General features: G+C 36.4%; 1 protein-coding gene across 2 annotated transcripts in view; it reads left to right on the forward strand.

Annotated features, from left to right (window-relative positions):
* The window catches only part of ORC5 (origin recognition complex subunit 5), a 66,135-nt gene that overhangs the window by 41,429 nt on the left and 7,395 nt on the right, over nt 1–17,311 (forward strand). The window lies entirely within an intron of this gene.

The following is a 17,311-nucleotide window of genomic DNA, read 5'->3' on the forward strand; positions in this document are numbered from 1 at the left end:
TCATGGTATACTACTGAAACATAATTTATGTAAATTTGCTTTAGAATAGGCATTAACCTTGATCCTTACTTCAATTCTGCATTAAGCCTTGCCTTTGATACAGTAATCTTAATTAAAACTGAATATTTCATGATTTAACTCCCTCTGCCTCATGAGCAGAACAATACTGTTATCTGTGTTACCTATAAAAGTGCAATCCATATAGAGTATCTATTGCATCAGATGATAGGTTTGCTTAAGGTCATTTTCATATGAATAAAAGTACTGACAAAGAGTAGTTTCATTTGTTTAAAAATTATTAACTCTTATTTTACAACCAAATGTTAAAAAGCTAGTTAAATAATTTTTCATGTATGTTCAATTAGGAAATGTTGACCTAATAAATACTAAATTCTTTTGGGGGAAAAAAATCCCACAACCTGCATGAATGAGGAAAAAAGTAAGTATTGGCAGATGTGATGTGTGTCAAGTGTGTCATCATGTAACTGTCAATCACTGTCATCTTTATAATGCTTTTAACTGGATTAGGTTAGGTAGTAAGAGAAAAGCTGTTCGTTTTGATATTAAATCCTACTATGTTCTAAAAGGAACAGGCAGGAATTTAAAATGGGCATGAAAGTTTGCCTGTTTTTTTAATTTTTGGAGAGTTTCTTGTTGATGTTGTGGGTCTTGTTGTTTGTTTGTTTTATGTTTATTTGTTTGGTCATGATGTTAGAACAAATGAAGGCTGTTCTGGATAAATACTGGAAGTTCAGCTTCATCTTCAAGTTGCTCACTACTTATAAATGGATGCCTTGGTAAAATGACATTTTTCAGCTTGAAAAGATGTGCAGGTATTGTCTTAGTTATTTTGTAATAATCTACAGTAGAAATTCAAGGAAAGAGGATGTAATATCAAGTGACAACGCTTAATAAATAATATATTTATATAACTTACTCTTAAAATGTAGAAGGCAAGCAAACCTTTGAGTATCCATCTGTATTGAAAAAGGCCATCTTTTTCTAAAATCCTTTAATTCTTTGTTGAATTTAAGGTGTCAGACTAAATACTTTCGACAAAAAAGCAGCTGTGATAAATCTTGATATCTGGAGTGCTTCTTTACTGAGTAGCTGACTTCAGTGGTAATTTCATACGTGTCACTGGAATCTTTGGTTATGTAAGATATATAGTGGACCCAGTGTAAGTCATCAATCTTTTTCTTCCAAATGTAAGTCTAACCTCTTGGTTAAATAGTATTTGCCAGTTACTTTCATCAGCTTTTGAGTTATTTTTCCCTCATTATTGCAGTTTTTTGTTTGTTGGCTCTAAATATCAAGTTGCAGTTGTGGTACATTGGACATCCATAAAATATTACATACATACTGATACCTTTACTTCCCCTTCAGGGCACAAGAAACATAGCAGTGTGCATTTATTGTGAATAATTGTCATATATATATAATTAATAGTGTATTTTTGGACACAGCAGCCTTCTCATCAGTTCATTACTTTATTGGATTCAACATTTACAGAGAACTCAGGGAACAAATTTGGTAAGTTGAATGCATTTATTTGCTGGAGGAAAAAAGAAAAAGTGAATAGTTGTTAATAATGTTTTATTTCTGGTCCTCCCATTAGATCTTTACAGGAGAATGTAACACTTGATCACACTGAAGAAAATGAAACTCTGGTTTTGTAGCACCATTTCCCTGCTATTTTGCCTGTGTCATCTGTGGCATTCTCAAGTGCAGCTTTTAATGGCCACAAAGAACACTGGAGCTGTGGGTTCTCTGTGGTCCCCAGCACCAGAGGATGTCATGTGGCTGGTTCCAGGGAGCCCAAAGGGTTAATGCAGTTAAGCTTTTCCTCAGCTTTCTGGGAACCTGGCAGTGGCTTTCTTTCAGTTGCTTTGTAACAGGAGGAACAATACCTGAATTCAGCCTTGGGTTGTATTGGAGAGGGGGAAGGATTCAGGTTATAGTGTCAGAGGCAGCAGTTGCACTTGGGCAGTACCAGCAATGCTTCACCCTCTGGCTGAAAAAAGGGGAATGTTAACAAGGCAAGTCTCAGATAAGCCCATATGTATGTAGGGTTTTGTTGTTATTTAATCCATTTCTCTCTGCTTGTGGCTTTCTTTTTAGCTAAATTAATCATGCTGTTTTGAATAGACTGCATTCTGCCACTGGGAACTGTAACTCAGGCACTGGTTGGTGATGAGCCAGCCTAAAAGCAGGGGACACATTTTTTCTGTGACTTGCACTCAGGCAGGAGTTTGAGAGTCTTGTCACTTGGAAGAAAATAAGCATTTAGAAAGTTGAATCCTGTGCCTAGATAATGATGATGAAAAATAACCTCTGAAAATTCTTACAGTAAGCTATCATTCTAATAGTCAACTGAATGGAAATTATGTTTCTGAATTAATGTTTAACAGTTTTTGTGGAGGAGGTCCTAACACATTTAAGGCTACTGACTGTGTTTCATCCATGATTTCTTCAATGAGCTACTGTTATTAAAGACCACCAAGATAGTTTGGTCAGAGGAGGCTGCATGGGAATCTCATGATTGTTTCAATTTTCTGGATTTTCTAATTTCTTTTAAAGAAGAATTTGGGTTATATCTCAAGAAACAAGACAAACGCAAAAAAAATCCCACCAAGAAACCAACTTGTCCTAAGGATAAACATGTCAGTGTTTGGTTTCTGAGTTACACATTTCTCCACATCCAAACATTGTTTTGTCTGGAGCAGGAAGATGCAGCAGGAGTAGCTGAGGAAAGCTCTGTTAAGGCTGCCTCACCCAAGTGCTCGCTATGTTTGAATGTGATGATCCTTAGGACTTAACCAAGACCCTGGCACAGGGTGTGGAGCGTCTTAGGCTGAAAAGTGGAGGAGCAAGAGGCATGTAAAGTATATAGTAGGGGATATAATGAGCTACAGCAAGGAGTTGCTGCTCTACTCCAAGGCAATAGGCATAAACTGAAACATAAGAAATGCTTTCTTACTGTGAGGGTGATTTGAGTGCTGGCACAGGTTGCCCAGAATGATGGAAAAATCTCCATCCTCAGATGGAGACATGGTTCTATCTGGACATGGTTTTGGGCAGCCTGGTTGACATGGCCCTGCTTGAGCAGGAGGTTGGACCTGGTGACCACCAGAGATCCCTCCACCTCAACCATTCAGTGATTCTGAGTTGTGGGGGAGATGGAAAAGCTGAGGTTAACATGAACAGAGGATGTTTGAGATTTTTGCATTGGGAAAGGCTTATGAATAGAAGTCTTTCTCATGAAAAAAATTCATGTTTTAGTCTATTAAAGATTAAAGATTTTATCACACGTTTAATTAAGCTAAAAGTTTTTAAAATACTGAACTTCTGTGCATCGAAATACACAGCTTTTTAATAAAACAAGATTCAAGGCTCTGAGGAGGGCTTCTGGCCAGAGAGTCTGTTATGTCAGATACTGTCTCAGTTGATAATGTATATTTTATTGTAACATGCTGTTGGTTTTATGAACTTGTTTCAAGTCTGGTCATAAGGCTTTCAGGACGCACTATTACAGAAAAAGGTTGCTTTAGCAATGTTTGGAAGAATCATCTAGCAATGTTTCTGGTTTTAATGGCTTTAGTTTTTCATGAAGTAGTAACTCCATCATGCGCTTCAGGCAAAAATTGTGATTTGAGGATGCAGTACTGCAATGATCATGATTAATTTGAAATACAACAAGCTTTAAATAAAACTTTTCAACTGGCATGTGGGCTAAGGCTTCCTGTGAGCAACTAGCTAACCAGTTCATATATAGGAAGAATAAACAGCAGCATTGATGGCTTGTATTGGGTGAATTTGTCCTAATTGTTTAGTGGCTTGTTAAATATATGTCCAGCTAATTCCAAAATGATAATTTACTTTTTCTTCTTTAACAAAAATAAACAAAAATGTCTCCGGTGCATCTGTATCATTTTTACTTGAACTGGAAAAAAAAGGTTTCCATACAAAAACCACTGGCAAATGGAAAATCTAAATTATTGTTAAAGAAGACATTATTTCTATCACTTTTGCAGTTGTAAGACTCCTGGGATTTAACTGTTCAACTGCTGTATGGGAAACATGCATCTTTAGTAGTATTTGGTTTAGGAACTGAAATCTTAGTGATTGTTGAGGGTTTCAGGGGAAGGGAGAAGGCACGTAAGAGTAGCCTTCTTTATATGGAATTGTAAGTTTTACCAGTTCAACTACTGGAATTATATTTTTATATCTATTTTATATCATATATTTTTATATTTTTTAATGTTAGAGCTTCATGGGGAGGTATTAAATAGACTCAGTAGTATAGGCGTGTATTTATGAAGAATGTACCATTGCAGCCTATGTTTCAGAAAGAATTCTCTACCAAGTTAAGTTATATTTGAATGATTTGGAGAGCTTCAGTTTCATGAAGAAGACAGCTTAGTGACTTAAGATTTTGCATAGCCTGTATTATGTGCATGCATTGATGCACATAAACAACACATAAGTTGTTTTTAGTACCTGAAGATAATCTTCTAGGAGATAGCCAAAATAAGCTGCATTCTTCATTGCTGAAATTGGTTGAGTGTAGTTCTGTTTCTACACTTAAACTCTCCAAGTTGTTTAGGACTGTAAATAAACCAAAAAAAAAAAAAAAAAAGCAAGGAAGGTGGTGACAAGATCATCTTTCTAAACAGCACTTCTAAGTGACTTCTTTAAAGTGATCTTTAAAAATATGAATTTTATGCATCCCAAACGCATCTTCCAACTGTGAACACTAGATTAAATTCATTCTTTAACATTTCATATGAGAGAAGCAGATGCACTGCAAATGAAGTAAAAAGATCAAAACTGGAGGTAAAATCAGAATAATTTATCCAACTAATATGTACATGTGATTAGTTTTATCTCATAGGCTGCAGGATAATACTTTTATTTTTTGTAAAATAAGAGTTTTGTGGAAATCCTTGCCTGCTTTCCTAACAATGTGATTTTCTTGACAGAATCACATGTTTGTTGATATCTCTAAGTATCAATGTGGTATTTTATTTCTGAGAAAACTAAGTTTTGTATAATACATATTCACTCCTTGGAAAACCTCCCCCACTGCTTCTAAAATGTCAAAGCTGAGCACAGGGATTTAGCCATACAAGTTCTATTGAGATTAATTGGATTTGTATGGCTAAATCCATGCAGTTCTTCTGAAAATATTGCTGTTCCTTGTATATAAAATATAAATATATGTTTACAAATACAATATCACAAGACATATTGGACAGAACGGTAAAATCAGGTTTAATTTATGTTTGGCGAGGAGTAACTTTTGGTTTTCTATAAACTAAAGGGTTCCTGTTTAAGTATACTGAGTGAATACTAAGCATGTACTGTGCTTGCCTTAGGGCTTCATTTTTTTTAAATGCGTGAAGCATTTACATAGGAGTCTTCTGTACTTCACTCAGGAGGGGGAAGAGCATTTCTGATTCATTAATCCCTTTTTCTTTTTCTAAGTAACTGGGTCCTTCACATCATGCACTCAAGAGGTGTAAAATATACAAAGAAGTGGGAGGGACAGGCAAAATGATGCCTGGCTTGCTATAAGGTATAAATTCAAAATCTATTTCTCTTTGCAAGAAGAAAAATAGCAAGGGGAAAAAAGGCCAGCACTAAATTTACTGCATGTGCTTGCATGATATGCAGGTTTGGGATAATTATTTTCTCTCTTGTTCAATAAAGTGAGTTGTTACCATGGTAACATTTATATTGCACAATTTCTCTGTTATAAAATAAATGAGAACAGTTTTAGAGTCAGAAAAGTCTTTGTATGGAACCTTTTCCTTTTCTCTATTTTTAAGTGAAGAATTATGTCTTGAAATTTTCTAGAGATGACAAAGTTTTGATGTGCTTTCCAGATAAAATTAGTCAGCTTTTAACAGTACGTAGTGCTTCTGCAGGACAAGATGTGCAAGATCTGGTTGTAAAATTGAGCTCAGCCATCAGGCAGATGCAGACTGCCCAGAGGAATGGTCTCTATGTCTTGATCCAATAACCAGCTCCTGGCAGTGACACCTTGCCTGTATTACTGTGTCACCTTGGACAAGATGTGTTGAGAACTCCTTAAAAAGCAGGTCTGAGTCTTCAGTGGCAATGGGGCAGGTGTCCAGGGTGAGTGTTCAGAACCAGAGCATACCCTACAAAGTATATATATTCCTCTTACTGAGGAATAGCAGACTGATAGCACTACTTCCTGACCAGTTGGTTCTTCGATAGGGTAGTTTATTAATGTTTACTGACTACAATGCAGGATTTGCAATGGACATTTTAAAATATCCTCGAGCAATACTTCTATTTCTGCTTACTGAAGAAATTCCGGAACCATGGGAGCTACTTGCCCATTATGTAAAGCTTATGTGAGAAAGGCTTCCAAGAGGTGGGAAAATGTTTGGATATAACAGTTGATTGGAATGACAGGTAGCTTTTCATCAGAAACTAATAGAGTCTTTGCCAATCATAACTGCCTCTCTTTGTTCAGTTTTGTTTTTCTTCTGTATTTTCTCACTACAAGTAGGCATTTTAGTATGAGGTGACACTTTAATCTGTTGAGATCAAAAGACTTCATTGCTTCCTTGATTCTATCCTGTTTTTTCACACCTTTCTATTGATCTCTTGTATGTATTTTTCAGTTTTGCGATCAGTATAGAACTTTTGGGGTATTAAGCCATTTTAAAGTGATTTAATTTTAATATTCAAAACATCCAGATTTATAATACTGAATATTATTGAAAAGTCTTGGCACAGTTTAGTTTTTATTTCACAAAATAGTGTGGCTGTCACAATTATCAACTGCAAAAAGAAATAAGTTCATTAGTCATGGAAACATGACTAATGTACTACACTGTATTCCACTGAAACTAACATAGGATGCCTTGTGTTTAATGATGCTTTTCGAATCATTAAACTTGGAAAAGACCTCCAAGCTCATCAAGTCCAAGTTTTAAACACCACCATGACAACTAAATTGTAGCACTAAGTACCACGTTCAGTCATTTCTTGGACACTTCCAGGAATGGTGGCTCAAACACCTCCCTGGCCAGCCTGTGCCAGTAGCTGACCACCTTTTCAGTGAAGAAATTCTTCTTGATGTCCAACTTGAACCTCCCCCCGGTGCAACATGAGGCCATTTCCTCTTGTCCTCTCCCTGGGAGAAGAGGCCAATCCCCCCACATGACTTCAAACTCCTTTCTGGCAGTTGCACAGAGTGAAAAGGTCTCCACTGAGACTCAGCAGTCTGGGAGGTGGCTGCACCTCTGCCTATAGGAAATGCTGTACAAACTGCCTTGCCATCTCCTGCCATACCACACCCTGTCTGTCCTGTTTGCCCACCCTTTTCACTGTGCTCCCTTAGAGCTCTTCAAATCTTCAGGTGCTCTGGTGACATGGCTCCCCCTGTCAGCCTTCCTCACAAGAGCTCCCAGGTCCTGTTGGATCTCTCTGCGTTCTCTTGGGTTTCCCTGACTCTGGGAAGTCCCTGTCAAGTTCCTTGGAGCATTTTGCCCCAGAAGTTACTGTAGCCACAGATGATGTCACCACATGCCTTCCCAACTCCACTTCCGAATGACACAGAAATTTCCTTGTGCAGCATGTCACTATTTTAGACTCTGCCCCATAAATGATTTGCAATTATGTAGGAGCAGTATAGTCAATGTTTGTGAACTACACATTTTAACACATTTTATATATAGCAAGATGTTTTTAGGACTCTTTGGAGTGGTTGTATCTTTGAATGTTTCTGTCTATCTAAATACACAAAATTATCCTTGAATACTATAAAGGCAGGCCAAGTATTAACTGGCTGCATATTGCTACTAAGAAATGTTTCCCTTTAGCAGTTATTCCTTCCCACATATCCTTTGTCTAATCCATTGACCAGCCTCGTGATAGGTGTAGCAGCACACTGGTTCACTAGTTCATTGGTTGTCTTGCTTGGCTTTTTACCCAACACACATGCTTGCCAGACAGGAGTGTCAGAAACTGTTTTTTTCCAAATTAGAAAAGCTAAGTGCTACATGGCATAACTAGCAGAATGTCACCATTGCACTAAAGGGTGATGGAAACTGCATGAAAAACAAGTGTTGTCTTAGCAGAACAGTTTTTTTTTTATTTACATGGTGATATTTCATGCTCTTTATCTGATACAACTAAATAAAACTAAATAAGAGATGGAAAACTGGTAGTTTTGACCACTTTGTAGATCTGTGCAAGGGATATAAAGATATTTATAGATATCTTTTGAAGTAGCATCTAACGTATTTAATGGGTCATTGAACCTAGATTTTTAATATTTTATGACTTTTCAATTCATGGTTGGCTGAAAGCTTTGCTTTCTCTAGAAATGGATGTTATGAATTTATAGCCTCTATTGCAGCATCTCTAGACTTATACATTTCTTTAATGAAAACAACACTTTTTACTGTAGATTACAACCATCACCTTGTGCTATTACCATAGGGATTGTTTTATTTGATTTCAAGCATCTAGAGGGCTTCTTGAGTGGCAGTCTCCGTCCTGGTCTTTCTCTTCCTTCTGGTGGGAACCAAATGCCGTAGATTTACTGAATAAGAGTAGAATATTCTCCATGAGGCTATTTGGTTTCCTGGCAAGCTCAATGAGGGAAGATTTGATAAATCCATTTCCTACCAGCACAGAGTGACTTTCACAAGTCCTCTCTTCCCTTGTGCTGTGTAATGACAGTTGGCCAAACTGGAACTGAAATCTACATTCATCCTTGGTGTTTAGTCTGTTCTCCTTAAGGGTATCTGTAAACAAAGGTTCAGGAATATGTTAAAATTAAATGTTCTGATTTTGTTAGGGAAGTGTTCCAAACAGAAGTGTAACTGTTCCTCTCAGTTGCTGTTGTACAAGAACTTTGTAGATCTTGGTTTATCTATGCTCCAACATCCCTTACCAAATCAAATTCTGATTACTGTCTTATATGAAAGTAAATCAGGTGTTCAGGGTTTTCCCTTTTTCTCCATTGGATGGCATAAAATCTAGTATGACTGCCATATATTGCTGAGAGCTAGGCAGTTTTGTTGTTTCTAATCTCTTGATGTGCAGCCTTATAATAAATTTCTCCTCCAATGTGTTGATAAGTGCATTAATGTCACAAATCAGCAATGTTTTTTAGCTCCAATATAATTTCATGCTCCTCTTATGCTTGACAATATAAGAGGAGCATGAAATGTCATGTTTCAACAGGTCAGATCCCTATGTGTGAACAATTTTATACCTAATTACTGAAGTCTCTGAAGTTAAGAACACTAGGACATACTGGGGTATGTCAGGAAATTTTTCTTCCTTACAATTTTATTATGCACTTCCCTTTGCTGGTACTTTCAAGAGGCAGCAGATTGAGCCAGGGAGGATCTTTGTTTTGTACCAATATGTTGTACTTACACTTAAGCAATTGATACAAGTTGTTTCTATTTTTGTTCTTGTTACTATTTATTCCTATTGTAGAACCATTACAATTTGCAGAGTTTATCTAGTTGCAGTGAATGTGCAGCTGATTGCAGTCTTCTGCACTGTATCTCATGAGTAGTTGAGAAGCAGCTTGCTACTGTGGAGTGTCTCTAAAGATCTGCTTTAACAAGCTCGAGATTTAAAATCAATGTATTTTTAAATTGTTATTTTTCAGAGCAGACTTCCATTTGGGACTACCGTGTATTTTTACCATTTTTCTGTTCTTGTGGTTGAAATGCCTGAGATCTGTATTTCAGAAGTATTTGGGTCAAATATTCCTGGAGTGGTTATTTTAGTGAAAGAATTTTTAATATCTTGTTTCTTGATATAATATTTGGATCAATACTCTTTAAGCACTTAATTATCATAATCATCAAAAAGTATACTCAAGACACATATCTTGAATATATCTTTTTTCTTGGAGAAAACAAGGTAATTTAGACTTAGGAGATACTCCCAAACATCTGATTCTGAGCAGTCTCTTTTAATTTCACTGTTTCTGCTCTTGCCAAGTACAAAAGACTGATTTTTATCCTCAGGACAAGTTTGAAATCCTAAGTGCTTGAACTGTTTTTTAATGCAAAACTGTATTTACAAACAGAACTTCTTCATATACCAGTAAAAGGTTCATAACTCTGTGTACACAGTTCTATAATTTACTGAAATAGCATTAAAAATTTAGGGGCTTTCTGTAAATATATCAAGTCCTATCAGTATCACAGGTTCTGGGTAGTATTTCTAACATTACTATTTTCCTGTTCTTAATAGAACTTGACTTGCAATATCTAGAAATGTTGCCATTGTGGGACAGATGTAATAAATGAAGCAGGGGGAAAATGCAAAATTTTCTAGATTTGGGGAATTAAAGTTATATGCTTGGTCAGTTGCACAAAGGTTTGCTTCTGGAAAACAGTTTTTGTGTTGCTTTCCTCAGCTTGTAAAAAAGCCTGCCTAAGAAAGCCTAAAAAGATCTTTGATGCAAAAATGAATGAAGATATGGCAGAAGGATACTTCTGTTGGCTATTGCCTGTGCCTTGAAAAATAGCCAGCCTTTGTCTGGTGTCCACTTTGTGAAGCTACCTAACTTAAATAATCAAATTAATTGTAAACATCATTCCCCAAGTGTTTCTTTGACCATCTGTTAGCATCTTCGGTTTCTCAGATTTTGAAAGTATGAACTAGAAAGGGGAGTACTTTTGAATTAACTGTCTGTAACTTGTATCTGTAGTCCTTCTACTTAAGAGTTATGTGTTTCCTAGTTGTTATGGAGTAAATTAGATGTACACATCTTCAACAGATTGCAGATGCATTCAAATCTTGGGTTTGAATATCAAAATTAATTCCTGTCATCACTTCCAGGGGTCTTAACAAAATTCTGAAAATATTTCCAAATAATCTTCAGGTACAGAAAATAATTTGATCCTTTCAGAAAATACCACATTAAGCAAATTTCTAGTGTGCCTTTCATGCCTTTATGAAGTACTTTAATTGATCCTCAAAGTGAGGGAACTGACTCAGAATACTGATTTATCCATGCATCACTCTGTAGAGATTTTATACTTCTTTCTAAAGTTGATGAGCAGAGCAAGGCAGAGTGTTGTGAACTGCCTTTTATTTTCCTTCTTATTAGGCAAATTGATTAATGCTAAAGTAAATGTGCTGAGAGAGAAAAAAAAAAAAGGAGCTTTTTCTTAATTTCTGTATTGAATAAAAATAATGAAGAGAAAGCAAATTCATTAACACTTTGAAAGATTCCTTTAATAATAGTTCCCAAATGAATAAATTATTGAAGTGCTTTTAAAAAGTGGTGTTACTGTAGCAATTTGTGGCAAGGCTAATCTGTACAAATGCTTTTGAGATATTAGGAAGGTTTTCAGGAGATGGTGGGGAAGCTGGATTTTCATCAAGTGTTTTTTTTTGTTTTTATAAAGACTGCAAAGTATGGGGAGAGTACAGTCATTAATAGTGAGAGAGCCCTTTCAGAGGCCCAAGAGAAGGTTAAAAGGGGAAACAGAGTGGTAGGATGTAGAAGATGCAGATGATGGACCTTATCTTTGATAAATGCATCAAAGCAGGCACATAAAGTGAGACCAAAAGTGGGCTTACACACTGTTTTACATCTTAGACAATAAACTGTCTGACTAAGTAACATCAAATGAGCAGGAAAAATTTAAGACCAGAAAGCATAGTCTGTGTATGTTACAACTTCTTATTACCTGCGGCTTAAAAGCTTGCCACAGATGTGGTGATCTTTGCATTCAGCAGCCCATGGTTTATTTGCTTCCATGAATGTGCCCAGTAGCTTGACTCTCTACCACTCAAAGCTCTCTACCACTGCACTGACTTTTCATAAGCAAAATGTGTTACAGATTAACTACAACTTTGGATGAAGAATACTTCCTTCTGGATCTCTTATTTGCTTTTTAAAATTGCTTTTTGGTTTCCAGGGATGGTTCCTGGACCTTGATTCGGTGTCCCCATTTTAGAAAAAATACAGTATGTTTTGTTTTTGTTGTTTTTTTAAATAGAAGTTTTGGGAAGGGAATATGTGAGGAGTAGAGATGATGAGAAAGTACAGAAAAGAGTTGAAAGGAAGCTGCACTGATGAGTCCAGATTTTCAACTAGAGAGAGTCACTAAACAAACCCTAGAAAACAGACTGCTAATTGAAGAGAAAATATTCTAAAATATGAATAGACCAAGGGTAGGAATTGTCTTCTTGAAATAGAAAAATACATTTGCTTCTCTTGAGATTGAAGAGAAAAGCCACAAGGGAGGCCAGTTGCAGGAGAATGGTCTAGAGATAAGGCAGCATCTAGTATGCAGAAAGGTGTTCTGTGGTCTCAAAGACAGGAGAGGGTGGAGTGGTGCAGAAAGAGGAGGGGAAAAGGACAAAGGCAAAATATGCACATTTATCCCTTGATTAAATGTATGAGATTGCCACTGTTTCTTGTCAAGCATCATTTTATGTAAATGGGACACAAAAGATAAGACCAAGTAGAATAAGGCAGAAGTGGTGAACAGTGATTATACAATGGAGAAAATGTTATGTGAGAAGGGTTCTAATGACCTGTAGAGTAAAATCCAGAAGAATTTTCTAGTAAAATTCAATGTTATATGCCTTGGGCTTAGTAAACTTTTCTGTTCTGAAGAGACACAAGAAAAATCTTAGGTGGTGTGTATGATACAAGCTGAATGGGTTTAACAGCAAGAAATTCAAGGTCATGTACTTGAGGGTAAATAAAGATTTCTTCTGGATTGTCTTTTAGAGACTAAAGGAGGTTTTGGCTGTCTTAATAAATGACTGAATCACTGATATGAAAAAGCTTTGAAAAAGTGAATGGAGTCACTTATTAAAATCTGTAAATCATATAGATTTGCCTTGAGTGAAATGAAATCAAGGTCCTGGAGACTTAACACAAAATAATGAAATAATACTTATGTGACAGAAACATAAAAATGCCAAACTAATCTGGGACAAAGAGAGACATCAAATGCAAACATTCATGAAGCATGTTGTAATGAATGTTTAACTGCAGACTTGAAGGCTCTCAGTAATCTGGAGAGGTGTCCCTCCTGTTGTATTTTTTCATGCATTAAAAGCCTTGTACAAAATGTAATTGAGTATCAAAACCTGAATGGTTTGTACAAGCATTCAGAAAAATGATTTATTTTTTATAATTTTTATAAAACCAATTTTTGCTCAATTGCTGTCTTAAATACATATAGTCGTAATATCTATGATTATCTGTGTGAGCGTTTCAAACTAGACTAACATATGAGCATATTCTGGCCATAATTTTCATTGAAATAATTTTGAGCAGGTTTTTTTTTTGGCTCACATAATTTGTACTAGAGTCATTGAATTTAACTCCAGGAGAGTATTGCACAGTCATTTTGACTGAAATGTGTTTTGTAAACGGTATGGGGTATTCCAAGTACCTTGTTGCATTGCAGAGGTTTTTCCATGTGCCCAAATGTGACTGCTGGCAGTGGTAGGTTTTGATCAGGTGCACAGGCTTTGAGAGCCACGGGATGAAGGTGCTGCAAAGCACCATTCATGTGACTGTCAAAGAACGTAGTACCCTTGACTGATGGTGCTGAATATGCAAAATTCTTCGTTTCTTGATATATTTGACATTCAGAATCTGTGTGTGACTGTAAGCCAGACTGAAGAGTTAGAATTAATTTTGCATCTTGGGGCAGATAATTGAATATTATAAACTGTGGAGAAGGAAAAAACCACACAGATCATCTGGTATATTACTGCTGGTTTGAAATTGTTCCTCCTTTCATTAATATTTTTCTAGTCCTGTTTAAAATGTACACTTTGTGAGATTTCAATCATGTCTCTGAGGAAACAGCTTCTCCTCCACCCCCACCCAAATCAGCATAATTTTCTGTTTAGTTTTATCCTATGAATTTGAGATATGTCCCACACTTTGTCCAGACTCTTTCTTAGGTAGTCTGTCCTTGCTTACCCAAAGTAACGATGCATTTCCCTGTGTCATGGGAATCTGCTCATGTTTTACACGTCCATGATTATTTTCTGGCTTCTTGTGGTGTCCTCAGGAAGAGCCTGGCCTTTCTCAGCAGACAGCCCTTGCTTCTGGAATTCTTCTCACTTCCACACAGCCATGTGTTCACAAAGCCAGTCTTTGTGTCTGCTTGGGGAATCATTCAAGGCCCATCTGTTAGTCCAGGCTGATAGGAAAAAAGCTGCCTTGAAGGATGGCATGTGAGTTGCTTGTTTGTTCCAGAGGTTTCAATCTCCATGTTTCACCAGTGAGTCTCCTGGAGCAATCTCAGTGATTATTTTCTTCTGGGAACAATTGTCTGCTGTGTTTTTATGATTATTCTCACCTTGGATGCAAGATCTCAGCAGCATTGAAATGCTGTTTTCTCACACAAATACATTTCAAAGCAAGTTCCTTCATCACTTATTTTAAACATTCTGGTAAACCCTGTTTCTCTACATCTTTCAGATCACTACGTTTGGGGGTTTTTTTTCTGTTATTCCTGTAGAAAATTTCATTTAATTATTAACTTTTGCTAGTATTAAATTGTCACCAATTTAAATAATTTTACGAATACCTGTAGAATATTTCTTCCAACTGTAATTTCTTTTGTTCAAAAGATTCTCAATAAATATTCTTTTTTTATATCATCCACACAGTTTTTCTGGCTTGATTCTAGTCTGTTCTTGCCAGATGTTTCTTCTCAAGCTTTTGTGATAATGAAATAGAGCCACTGTACCCATGATATTTAAAAAAACTTTTCAAAAGCAGTGGTGTATTTTTGGCTAAGAAGTACAATTAGTTTGGTGTTGGATTCATATTTTTCCCATCTGTGTTTCAAACTTTTGATGTGTCTTAATTTAAGAACATACTGCCTCTGAAGTTTTCCAGTGCCTGAACTTTTGAAGTAGTTGTTTTTCAGTGCTTAAGTTATAGGTGGCACCTGGAACTTATGAGTTAAAAGGACATAAATATTGGTGAATTTTAAAATTATGCTGCAAAAACACTGTCTTAAGCCCAGTTTATTCCACTATATCCTGCTTTACCAGGTGAATGCCCTAAGTAGGCCCAGAGAAATTGCAATTTTATGCAAAATAGCTCAGCCTCAGAAGCAGTTAGAGTGCAAGTTAGGTCTGGTGATGATTTAATACCGTACATGGCCTTTTCTTCCTCCTTCCTTTGCTCCCACCCATTATCTGTCAGACTTTCAGTACAGGTGCTCAAGCCTCTTGCGTCAGAAATGATTTGGACCTTCTGTGTCCCAGAAGACTTTTGAACAGTTTGGTGAAGACAGTCATCTTTTATTTATTGGGTCTAGGTTCAGCACAGAATTATTAGAGAATCTTAATAATTCCTCATCTACCACAGTTCGGTCATTTCTATCAATTTATTGCACAAAATAGATGTCCTGTCCATTTCTGTGGCTAGCAGCAGCAGAACTCTCCTGCTATATTGTATAAAGCAAGAAAAAATTAAGAAGTCATTGCTTTTTGAACTGGCTTGCTGGTTTTGATTTTCCCTGAACCCACTGAAAAAGCCGGGCAAACAAAGTTCCAGGCTGCTGCCCCCTCAGCAGGCAGGCTTTTGGAATTATCCTTTGGAGATCTCTGCCTTTCTCCCTGTACAGGCCAGGCTTCTGTAACTACTAGATGTTAAATTCTATTCCAAAGACTAAGAAGTTAGGTATTTTAGCTTCTAACATTTAGCTGTCTGTAGGAAAGCTGGTCCTTACTTACTCCCCTTATATATTTATTCTTTCTGTTTGCCTCTACTGAGCCTCTTTGGAGATAAAACTGTTTCTTGCCTGCATGAATTGTAAATGGCAGTTCGCTCTACAGCTGTATTTTAAGTGGTCTCAGGGTCAGGACTTGTTTCTGTACTTGCTTCCCAGTGAGGACATTTATTTAGTGTTGCAAAAGAAATAAGTTAAAAGATTGCAGTTTCTCAAGTAAGTTTGTTACTCTGATGATCAGTACCTTTATTTATCTTGTAATATTGTATATCAAGTCTTTGAGTTAATTTCTTTAGTCGAGAACATTAATGGAACTTAGTGTCCAGTCTGATGCTAATTCAAATTTCTTGAATCAGCCTTTAGTAAGATGTTTTACATTGCTGACCTCGTGTTACTCGCAGAGCACGGGATGCTAGTTGGAAAAGAAAATATACAATTTGTTGAAGTATTGCTAAAGCATTTGTAATGTAGCAGCAAGGTCATTTTTATGACCACATAAAACTGAGATGGACCTTACTACAAACTGTGCAGACTTTCTGTGGTCATAAGGAACTTTAAGGAACCATTCTGCTATTCCTCCACTGGTGATTTCTGAATGCAAGACCAGCTGCAAGTCTGTAGTGCAGAAGTGATTTACCAGTATTGATACACCTGGGTGCAATTGTTGCAGCAGATTCCTCCATAATGAATATGGACTTTGTTGAACGAAGAACAGAGAAAAATGTACTCTCATGAGTATTTTAAGAATACAAAACCTAAAAAGTTTGAGGTTTATCCCAGTTCGGTGATACATGCAAAGTGATTCGTGAACTGGAGTTTGAGCCATTTGCTGTATACTGAGTTCAATTTTCTTAAACTTTGTCAATGCTAAAAGTTGATAAATCATGTAATTAATAGATCTGAATTAAGTAAATTATTTTTTTTCTTTGTGACTATGTGTAGACCAGCATTTTTTAAACAAACTCCAAAGACTTTGCAGAATTTTGCCATGCAAACTATTGTTGTCTCATGCCATATGAAAAAAAGTTAAATGCAGGCTGTTAAAATTGCCTCATTCTTGGGTACCATATTTTTTTCTATTCTTCACAGGTAGGTGTCATTTTTTTCTGTTATATTATTCCTACAAGCACTGTCACAAATTTGAAAACCAAATGTACTTTCAGCAAAAGAGTGGGGTTATTACTGAGTTAGGACTGTTTTTTTATTGATACTGGTAAGAACTTGTTGATTCTTTTAATAGCAAAGTTCTTCCTTGAACGTTTGAATTGACACTTTCTTTCCTGATGCATTTGTTCTTGAGAAATTCCTTACTGTCCTATTATCATTACTCAGAAGTAGGTAATGGTTGGCTGGTTTTTTGAAACTGAAACCTGTGTCCAGATACCAGTTTGTCACAGAATGTAACATCATTGCCCTGAATTGGTCAGTGGTACCTATTGCAAAGGTCAGGGAAAATTTTTCTTTTCTGCTTTTACCTCTTTCTTTGCCTGGTGTCTGGGAGGGGATAGGAAGACAGTGCAATCACTGCAATGTCTCTTCTTAACTGAGTCAGGATGGGCTGTTTG

Source organism: Zosterops lateralis (genome assembly GCF_965231275.1).
Source record: "Zosterops lateralis genome assembly, chromosome: 4".
NCBI classification, from domain to species: Eukaryota; Metazoa; Chordata; class Aves; order Passeriformes; family Zosteropidae; genus Zosterops; species Zosterops lateralis.